The sequence below is a fragment of the Parambassis ranga genome, chromosome 16, assembly GCF_900634625.1.
Source record: "Parambassis ranga chromosome 16, fParRan2.1, whole genome shotgun sequence".
NCBI lineage: Eukaryota > Metazoa > Chordata > Actinopteri > Ambassidae > Parambassis > Parambassis ranga.
Genome location: NC_041036.1, coordinates 3,258,524 through 3,270,405, shown reverse-complemented (window position 1 = coordinate 3,270,405; position 11,882 = coordinate 3,258,524).

Below are 11,882 nucleotides of genomic sequence, written 5' to 3'. Positions count from 1 at the left end.
TAATAATGCATTGGTCTTATATTGCGCTTTTCTGCTCTGTTGGGCAGGCACTCAAAGCGCTTACATTGAGATGCAGCTCCCAGGGGGAGACTGACGGAGACGTGGTGCGCCTACGGCCTCTCCGACCACTGCCGATTCATTCATATGCATTCATACACCAGTGAGTGCACTGGAGGCAATGCGGGTAAAGTGCCTTGCCCAAGGACACACAACAATGCTGGGGTCGAACCGCTGACCTTCCGGTTATTGGACAACCCTGCTCTACCACTGAGCCACTGGTGCCCTAGTCCAGTAATGGAAGCAATCCGGGTAGCGTTTGCATTTCTGCTGGTGTTTGAATTTGATACAGCTCCTCAGACTGTGTAGAGGAGCAGAGACATGTGAGGTCTCCAGGTTCAGCAACTTTGGAACTACTTTTTTGAAAACGATAATGTTTGCACCATGTTATTTTGGAAGGAGGGAAGGAAATATTTGTTTTTCAAAATACGTGTAACACACGTGCAAAGTATATGTAAACGGGGTCTAATGCCTTTAACCCATGAGATCGCCACAGCTCATTAACAATGTATGACTTCCTGTCACTTTGTTTCACAGTGTAGGGGTGTCAGAAACAGAAGTGTGATGCAGGCTGTGTTATGAGGTGTGAGGTTAGCAGCAGGTTTTTATTCAGTTTGATTGGCACACTGAGGACGCAATCAAACATGTTTTAAGGTGTGTGTCGGAGTGTTTACCCCTCTGGACTGGTACGAAGCAGAAAATAAAACACGATGGTTTGATCATCTGCACCGTCCCTCACAGCTCTGTCTGTTGTTCGGGACGCTCGTTGCTCCAGACGACATCATGTTTTTCATTCAATGCCCTCACAAACATCTCGCCAAAATGTCCCCTTACAGGCGTGAAATGTGAGTCAAATTAACCCCCCGTTTCCTCCACAACAACAAGTGCAGATTTCTTCCCCCAAGCAGTTTAGTGGAAACATTTTTCTCTCCCTCTCTCTTTCTCTATTTTAATATTTCACAGAGAGCTAGAAGCCGATTGAGTGATTGATTTGGAAGTCTGTTTTTATGAGATAAGCTTTTAATCACAGGATTAAAAATGGCTGTCAGCAAATAGCTTCTGGACCGCATCCTGCAAGCCTTTTGATTAAATATATATATATATTATATTTTTTCAAAGTGCCTGTTCTTGCACATTGTTGAGATGCACAGAAGCACACAGAAGTGAACGATGAAAGAACAGGAGCAAAAGCTGGATGAAAATCACATGGAGCCGTGTGAGCGACACGTTTCCAAAGCTGAGCTGTCATGAAACATTCTTTCAGTGTTCGGCGTCTCGTGAAAAAAACACTGATGATATCACTGGAAGCTGTTTTTATGGCTGAGCAGCTCTGAATTGGGATTCCAGTCATATTGGAAGTTGGTGGATTTAATGACATTTTCTGCGGCTCCTTCTCTTTCATCACTGAATAAATGGTTCTAATGAGAAATGGTTCCAACGTGTGATTCCCTCTTTATCCCCACTTGATCTCTTTTACATTAAATATTCTTTCAAACCCACCAAAACTGTGCTAACTGCTATTCTAGCTGCTATTTTCTTTACTCAATTCCAGCTCATTATAAGCCCTGTCTGGATTATACCGTGCGTTGCATTCATACAGACAGAGTCGAGCCTTCATACGGCGCCGGGTGACAGTTAAAAATAGCAGGATTTTGTATGGGAAGAAAGTCACCAAGACGAGAAGGAGACGAGAAGGAGTGGCTGCAATTTGAATGCATCAATACAATAAAAGGACTAGAATACAAGAGAGGGGACTGTCTTTCTTGGTGCCATGTTAGCAGAGTGTGTCTGTTAAGTGGGACACACAGAACGCTAATTAGCTCTGGAACAGCTAAAAACAAGGAACTACAGTGGGAGGATGAAAAGCTGATTTTCACCATAGCACTTTTTTTTTCACCGAAAACATTTCCAAGACAGCGGCCACACTTCAGCTATCAGAAAATCTCCACTGACAGTACAGGAAGTGCACAGAAGTCGTACAAGGTATGATCCAGTGGACAGCAGGAAATACAAACTGAACACAGACTGAAGGCAAAACATACAGATTAGTGGCATGAGTCCAGATAATGAGGCGTCTATTTAGTCATCTTCTTCTTTACACTGTGACTCCTCCATGTTGCTTTATTATTTTCAAACTGTTCATTAAAAAGTTGCAGGAGTTACTTTGGCTTTAGCTTTTTTTTATAGTTTTATTTATTTGAACTCGTCTTCTTTCAAATATTAAAATGTTTTTGCACTGTGGAACTTTGGCTTCATTAAAACACACACAAGCTGTAAAATGTTAAAAGTTCTGTTCCCTCGAAATAGACCAAACAGACCCACTGAACATGCACTCATCAGAACATTTCATTTATCAGTCCGCACAGCTTCAGACAGCTTTAACACCACTGGCACTAAAATGCTTCATCTTAATGGGTAAAAACTCATTAAGGAGCAGAGTTACACATTCATTGTTGCTGTTTCACATTGACAGTATAGACTGATGGTCCACATGGTTCCACCTCTGCCCAATGTACTAAAGTACGGCCAACATATCTTATTTATGAGTGCTGCCATGTTCTGAACAGAATCTGCACAGTGCAGGGTCATCACCTCTTTTTGTAACCATCAATGACCAGTTAAACGTATCAATAAAAACATTTGAACACAGACCAGCATGATAGAAACTAGCCATAAACTAGGGATGTCCTGATCCGATCACGTGATTGGAAATTGGGCCAGATTACGTGGTTTCAGACACGATCGGAATCGGACGTTACCTCCTGATCAGGACTTGGATATATGTATTAGGGCTGTCAATGTTAATGTGTTTCCAGATTAATCCAGCATAATGCTGCGCAGGATGACTCTCTAGCTTGTAGTGTAGGGGTATGATCATTGGCTCGGGTGCGAGAGGTCCAGAGATTGAGACCGGGATGCGGCGGTTGCTTAAATGAGCGCAATGAGTGACCTGTTCTTCCCCTTTGTAGAGATTTCTAAAAGTATCAGATCGGGACTCGGTATCGGCAGATACTCAAAATCAAATGACTCGGACTCGGGGGCAAAAAACCTGATCGGGACATCCCTACCGTAAACCATTACTGGGGATCTTTATACAGTCTACTACTTCTGAGGTCTGCAGCCAGATTCAGATCTCTAGCAGCACGAGCTCCGGCGTACACCAGCACCACCATGAACCATGATCTCAGCAGGATCCTTCTCTGTCATTCCTGCTGTCTCCTCCTCTTGTACTTTCTCTCTTTGAGGAGTCCCACAGGGTTCCATTTTGGATCCTTTTTCTGTTCACAACATCGGGGCTCTCTCGCTGGAACTATTTGCACTGACTGACTAAGTAGCTGCATTTTTGATTCTGTATATGTACACTCTTGTCTCCCTCTCCAACCTCAAGAGTCCAAGCGTGTGCTTCTGTCATCATCATTTAAAGTAATGCACCTCAGAGGTACATTACATCTGCAGTGGGGCGCACCAGGAGTGTTCTAGCTCTGTTCCAGCTTACGGGCGCATCCATTAAATGAAGGTGTGGCTTAAAGAACAAACATGCTAATGCATTTCCATGTGTACATCTGGAAGGAAAGAGCGCAGACACAGACATAGATATCACACAGCCAGTCACCTATGACTCATCCATACAAGCTACCGTCACAGAGCAGCACAGTGAAGGTCATTATCCTGAAAGAACAGGCTATTGTAGGAGAGGCAGAGGCGAGCCACAGGCCTGCTGCTTCTGCCTTCAGGCTGTGATGTAAACACGTGGATCAGATCGCTGCTCTCTGGGAAAAGGAGGCCATGCAGGTAATGAGGGCGTTTTTCTTCCTCTATTAGGACAATATCAAATGAGCTATTACAGAGAGCGAATTCATCCAAAGTTCATGAGCGCATGTGGCTCCAGTGTCCATCTGAGTCTGGATGCTTAAACTGATCGGCACCCTGTAAACAGCTCAGAGACCTTCGTGTTCAGGCAGACACCAGGCCGCGTTCTCATCGTCATGGTCACAGGTTTCATCTCGGCAGGTTTTCAGCAGGGCAGAGCTGACAGGATGCAGCCGCATCACCTTCTGGCTCTGTCACTTATTTTGGAGATGATGTGCTGCCATTCGAGCCGGTGCACGTTTGCCTCAATCTCACGCTCTCTCTTTTCTGATTTGCTATTTTTTCTGCATGGATGGTCTATTTTTGCAGAAGCAGACCGCATTGCTTTGGAGCACAGTGACCCTGTGGCTCAGTGTAACTAAAATACAAAAAAAAGTGAAAAAAAACATCTGCAAATGCAAAGAAATGTGCACAGTGAACGGAAAAAAACTGCAGAACAATCAGAAATCAGTGAGTTTTTGCACCACTCTTGGTTGCATCAGTCAAGACCTCATGCTTTGCTCGGACTTTTCTGCAATATTTTCTATTCAGGCGTCCCCCAGGGCTTTATTTTGCCTCTCTTCACTATGTTACCCTGATGTGCAGACATGTTCACTGCTTTCTGACTGGAAATATGAACACAGCTGGGCAGCAGGAGGTTTATTATGGAGAAATGTAAAATTTGGTCTTGGATTTTTTTCCTGTCTGAATCGGCAGCCTAGACCCGGGGGGATTCCTGCCTAAGCGGCCTCATCTCCCCCTTCGGATGTCGGTCATCGCATCGGGGTCTAGAACGCCAAAGCACATTTAATTCATTCATTCACTGTATTTCAATAAATTTTTTCTCATCTGAACATCTAGTCTCTCCTGATTGAAATCAGTGTGGGTCTGTGTTGGTGATCAGTCACTGTGCAGCTATAGTATGAAGGCCAGATGCAGACAAGAGTGTACATATACATAATAAAGATAGCAGTGAGACCCCTCAAAGGTGAGGAGCAGAGGAAAATTAAACCAATCATGCCTTCGTTACTTCGGACTAACAGTGGTTTCACCTTATGATTCTTCTTAAAATGTATTTTAAACGCAAAAGACCACTGAAGTGTCCGTGTTCCTTCAAATAGCCGTCAGGGTCAGATGAAGTCTTCACATTCTGAAATCAGTGAAATTGTGTAAATGTAAGAAGGAAATCCAGAGAATGACTTCTCCCTGATTACTGCTCCATTCAAGCCTCTCACCCTGAGCTGCAGCCACGACTGCTGCAGGCCGCCAGCGATTAGAAGAATATTTACACACTTTCTGCTTATGCCCATTGGCTGATAATGATGTTTTCACAGCAGGCGACAGCAAGCCGTAAATAAAAGAGCTCAGCTGCTCTCCAGCTTCAAACCACAGCGGAGGGAAAGTGGATCAGTGATAGGTTGGCGCCTCAAGCCTCCACTGTTCTCTTTTCTTGTCTTTAACAGCCTGAGTTTTGTTGCACCCCCCCCCCCCCCACCCCCCTTCTTCACTGAGCTCCACATTTTAAGAACCAAGTCCTGATTTAGACTATTGCAGCTTTTCAGACTGTGTACTGCATGTTACATCAGATTCTTATAAACTGTGAGGAGAAAACTGCCAAGTCAGGTTTCTCTAATAACCTCACTCACTACTGGCTTATAGTTCTGTATCATGTCACAAAGTCGCCTCAGACCCCGTTTACACATTTTGAAAAACGACCATTTCCTTCCCTCCGTTTTCCAAAATAACATTGTGCACACATCATCGTTTTCAAAAAAGTTTCCGTTTACATTAACCCGCATAAACACGTTCCCAAGAGCCGTCATGGGCCGTCAAGAGGCCTGTGGGTGGCAGTGTAGGCAGAAGGAGAAAACCGTGGGAGCCAATCAGAAGCCTCATCGACGTCTGGTTCTTTGTGTCAGAAGTTGTTCCAATATTGCTGAACCTGGAGACCTCACATGTCTCTGCTCCTCTGCATATTAAGAGGAGCTGTATTTAAAATGCAAACACATAAAAAGTGCTGACACCAACAGAAATGCAAACGCTTCCCGGATTGCTTCCATTAGTAAACTACAGCTGCTCTGGCAGTCGTACTACACAAAAAAGGTTGCACCAACTGACGCGCAGACTGCCGCAAACTCTGTTTTTCTCTGTTTTTGTCAGTTCACATTCAAACCCAAATCTCCACTTTTGCCAGAGTTTTTAGAAAGATTCGTTTTCAGAGGCGAAAACTCAGGTTATGTGTAAATAAAAGGCACAAACGAAGGGAAACGTCTCTGTTTTTCAAAATACCCGGCTATGTGTAAACGGGTTCTCAGACTGGTTTCATGAATTGTTCGTACCTGGTATGGACATACGTCTTTGGGGAACTGGTCATGTGTGAACAGCCCCAGAATGCATTAAGATCTGATCAATCAGGCCACATTCAGCAGTGATCAGGTCCACGTGTGGCCACATTCTAGAATGAACATGACAAATAAAGATAAATAAAGCTTCTGTGTTTCTAAGGAGCCCCCTGTGATGGACTGGCGACCTGTTTGACACCCAGGACTGGTTTCACTATTATTTATATGTGATTAAATAATACATTTATATTTAAGACATACAATTTGAGCACATTTACACACAGGGGCAATAACATGAGCCAAAACTGACTGATGTATTTATAAATTACTCCTGACAAAGTGATTAGCAGAATCATCATTTCAGACATGTGACATGTGAGAATATCATACACACACACACACACATTCAGTCTGATCTGCATACTCTGAAGTAAATGAGATAAAACATCTGGACTTTGCTGTCACAGTCTCACAGCAGCATGTTTGCAGAAGTGATGTTAAAATAGACGATTGTGTGTTTTAAACTCACGTCTGATGCCTTCTAATGACAAGTGCTGTCTAATTGTGTTTCGGTCCACTAAAGTGCACATCTTGTCTCGCTCACTCCCCACTGATGGAGCTTAGCGTGGGGCAACATATAGTGAACTCATCACAGCTACATCACTTTCTGTCACCGGTAATCACATCACTGATCAACGGATCATTACATTACATATATACCACCATGGACTGTGAACACCTGCAGACAGTGGTGAAGATCACCAGGACCCCTCTGCCCTCTCTGCAGAGCATCTACCAGAGCAGAGTCCACAGGAGAGCTGCCTCCATCATCAAGGACCCCACCCACCCCCAACAAGGTCTGTTCACACATGCACATGTATGTGTAGCTTTACTTGACTTTACTCATTCATAGTTTACTCCTAGTTCATTTCAGTTTCATTCAGCGTGCAGCAAAGTAAGAATTTCATTGTACAGGGAAACCTGTTTCCTTACAGTGCTCGTGACAATAAAGGTTTTTGGCAGACGTGTTGTTTAGACTCATTTATTGACATCTTTCTGTGGTATATTTCACTGACCTGACGTATGTTCCAAACCAGAACCACATGTAGAAAGAGCAGGAACCTGTTTCATCGCTTACAGTCCAAACCCAGAGAAGGCCTCTTCACTCTCCTGATAACTGCAACATATTAATACCAGCATTAGTGTTCGAGAAGCACCAGTGCGCTTAGCAGAATAAAAACAACATTAAACATTCAGCAGACAGAGGACGAGGAAACGCAGCGGGACCAAAGTGTTTTTTATTTTCCTCATCCCACACTGCTCTCACCGCTCACTCATTATCCCTGACTGTGGAAAGTATTAACTAATTGTGGTGGAGCCTGGGATCCAGACAAATGTATTGGGCTGACAGAAAGCAGGCGCAGACGTCAGCCGCTTCCTGTCCTTCCTAAATTAAAACGGTGACACACAAAAGTGCAGTGTGCCACACCTGCAGCTCACGCTATCAGAGGAGCAGCGGTTTAAAAGGATCCAGCAGTTTGAACTGTGTGCTAGAACATTGATGTGAGCACACCATGCGTTCCTTTGATATGACACCACTGCAGCTGTGAAGATTCATGCAGAGGTGACTGCTGCTCCCTCCCTGCAGGACCCCGTCAGTTCTTTACAGGTGACATGAAATGACAGGAGCCAACACATTAGCCCCCCGCCTCCTACATATTAACCCGCTCGTCAGCCTGCAGGGCAGACAGCAGAGGCTGGTGTGATTACACTGAGGTACGCTGTATTCCTGCGTATGCATGCTGGAGCTGCAGTCAGACGTGTAATTGTACATGCTTTTTGGAATTTTATCTCTGATAACAAGATGAATTTAGCTCATTTTATACTAAAATATAATAAACTGGAGCCTTCTGATTGGTTTAATTCTCAGGCCTGTCAAAGTTACTGTCAGTATCCTTTGTATGTCTGTAAAAAATCAATAAACCTCGCTTAAACTCAGATAAAACAAGCCTTCATCCACTTGTGCGTCAAGCCAGCAGCTTGGCTGCTCCGATGACTGCTAACCCCGATGCTACTTGCTCCTTTTTTAGCCATTAATAAAAAAATTACATTTGAACATATTGTAAAAATACAGCTGACCACAGATCAGCGTGATAGAAACTAGCTGATAAGCCATAAAAACTTACTTTTAGCTTTTAACTGGGTCCATGTCCCATCCTATAAGACCTATACTGCAGCCAGCCACCAGGGGGCAATCTTTTGGAGGGAGCCGTCATGGCGTCCATCTTTACACAGTCTCTGGTTAAAACAAGTTAAAACTGTACCATCTCTGCCCACCAGAGTTTTCTTAGTAACCATGGTGATGAGTATGTATTTGGGCTCCGTGTATGTACATACTGACCATTTTTATGGACAAATCCACATCTGTTTATGTTCTCTGGCTGAATCAAAACAAAGTGCTGAAAGATGCTAACATGCTTTCCTTTCTCCTAATTTTCCACTTGTGCAGTCAGACTCTGGTCCAACAAGCGGCCGTGTTCAGTTCAAACATACAGAATAAATGAGGACTTCTCTCATGTGATCACTAGATATACACTCAACAAAAATATAAACGCAACACTTTTGTTTTTGCTCCCATGTTTCATGAGATGGACTTGAAGATCTAAACTTCATTCCAGATACACAATATTACCATTCCTCTCAAACATTGTTCACAAATCTGTCTAAATGTGTGATAGTGAGCACTTCTGCTTTGCTGAGATAATCCATCCCACCTCACAGGTGTGCCACATCAAGATGCTGATCTGACATCATGATTAGTGCACAGGTGTACCTTAAACTGCCCACAATAAAAGGCCACCCTGAAATGTGCATTTTGTTTCTGCTTTATTGGCGGTCTGGGGACTCAGAACCAGTCAGTATCTGGTGTGACCACCATTTGCCTCATGCAGTGCAACACATCTTCTTCGCATAGAGTTTATCAGATTGTCTATTGTGGCCTGTGGAATGTTGGTCCACTCCTCTTCAATGGCTGTGCGAAGTTGCTGGATATTAGTGGGAACTGGTGCACGCTGTCATATACGCCGGTCAAGCACATCCCAAACATGTTCAATGGGTGACATGTCCGGTGAGTATGCTGGCCATGCAAGAACTGGGACATTTTCAGCTTCCAAGAATTGTGTACAGATCCTTGCAACATGGGGCCGTGCATTATCTTGCTGAAACATGAGGTGATGTTCATGGATGTATGGCACAACAATGGGCCTCAGGATCTCATCACGGTATCTCTGTGCATTCAAAATGCCATCAATAAAATGCACCTGTGTTCTTCGTCCATAACAGATGCCTGCCCATACCATGACCCCGCCACCACCATGGGCCACTCGATCCACAACATTGACATCAGCAAAGCGCTCACCTCATCTGTCTAAATGTGTGATAGTGAGCACTTCTGCTTTGCTGAGATAATCCATCCCACCTCACAGGTGTGCCACATCAAGATGCTGATCTGACATCATGATTAGTGCACAGGTGTACCTCAAACTGCCCACAATAAAAGGCCACCCTGAAATGTGCAGTTTTGTCTCACAGCAAAATGCCACAGATGCCACAAGCATTGAGGGAGCGTGCAATTGGCATGCTGACAGCAGGAATGTCAACCAGATCTGTTGCTCGTGCATTGAATGTTCATTTCTCCACCATAAGCCGTCTCCAAAGGCGTTTCAGAGAATATGGCAGTACATCCAACCGGCCTCACAACCGCAGACCACGAGTAACCACACCAGCCCAGGACCTCCACATCCAGCAGGTTCACCTCCGAGATCGTCTGAGACCAGCCACTCAGACAGCTGCTGAAACAATTGGTTTGCATAACCAAACAATTTCTGCACAAACTGTCAGAAACCGTCTCAGGGAAGCTCAACTGCATGCTCGTCGTCCTCATCGGGGTCTTAACCTGACTCCAGATCGTCGCCGTAACAGACTTGAGTGGGCAAATGCTCACATTCGATGGCGTCTAGCACGTTGGAGAGGTGTTCTCTTCACGGATGAATCTCGGTTTACATTGTTCAGGGCAGATGGCAGACAGCGTGTGTGGCGTCGTGTGGGTGAGCGCTTTGCTGATGTCAATGTTGTGGATCGAGTGGCCCATGGTGGTGGCGGGGTCATGGTATGGGCAGGCATCTGTTATGGACGAAGAACACAGGTGCATTTTATTGATGGCATTTTGAATGCACAGAGATACCGTGATGAGATCCTGAGGCCCATTGTTGTGCCATACATCCATGAACATCACCTCATGTTTCAGCAAGATAATGCACGGCCCCATGTTGCAAGGATCTGTACACAATTCTTGGAAGCTGAAAATGTCCCAGTTCTTGCATGGCAAGCATACTCACCGGACATGTCACCCATTGAACATGTTTGGGATGTGCTTGACCGGCGTATACGACAGTGTGCACCAGTTCCCACTAATATCCAGCAACTTCGCACAGCCATTGAAGAGGAGTGGACCAACATTCCACAGGCCACAATAGACAATCTGATAAACTCTATGCGAAGAAGATGTGTTGCACTGCATGAGGCAAATGGTGGTCACACCAGATACTGACTGGTTCTGAGTCCCCAGACCGCCAATAAAGCAGAAACAAAATGCACATTTCAGGGTGGCCTTTTATTGTGGGCAGTTTAAGGTACACCTGTGCACTAATCATGATGTCAGATCAGCATCTTGATGTGGCACACCTGTGAGGTGGGATGGATTATCTCAGCAAAGCAGAAGTGCTCACTATCACACATTTAGACAGATTTGTGAACAATGTTTGAGAGGAATGGTAATATTGTGTATCTGGAATGAAGTTTAGATCTTCAAGTCCATCTCATGAAACATGGGAGCAAAAACAAAAGTGTTGCGTTTATATTTTTGTTGAGTGTATAAACAAACGAGCTGTTTTTCTATTATTAGTCATATATTTCAGAGGTCTTTGTGACCCTGGGAGCTGTGACAGGATTTCCACCATCACCTGCACTAGAATTGTCTCTCCAGGGCCACTTGACTGTTTAACTTCCAGCTTGTTAATGTGTCATTTTTTCCTGCTATTAGAAACGTTAATGGAAAGAGATCACAGCCCTGAGTGGCCTGAATAATGAAAACAAGTCACATCTCCTCCAGTGGAAAGCATGCCGCTGAGTGACATGGCATCACCCGGGCTTGTCTGGTTTGGACGTAGAGTCCTGGCTATCGTTGCCTGAAAAGCGGCCAACTAGGCTGGCACAGCTGATGCTCCTGACTCCTCTAACATGGCAGCCTGTCAGCTGCTGACTTCACTTTTCCCTGCTAAACGCTGCCAAAGCATCATCTTATTATTCCAATCCTCTGGTAGGCTTACAATAAAACATCTCCATCAGAGAACAACATATTAATTCTGTACACAAAGGCTGATTTCTGTAGATAAAGGAGAACAGATGGCAGCAATATCAGATCTATAGCTGCGGATGTAACATCTCCCTTTGAGGTCTGCAGTCACACCTTGAAATGTAAGTTCTGTTACATTACCTTCTGCCTTCTGTGTCAGTGAGTCTGCTTCTCTTCTCAAACACACAGTTGTATATTTAGATTCACACTATTCATGTTCA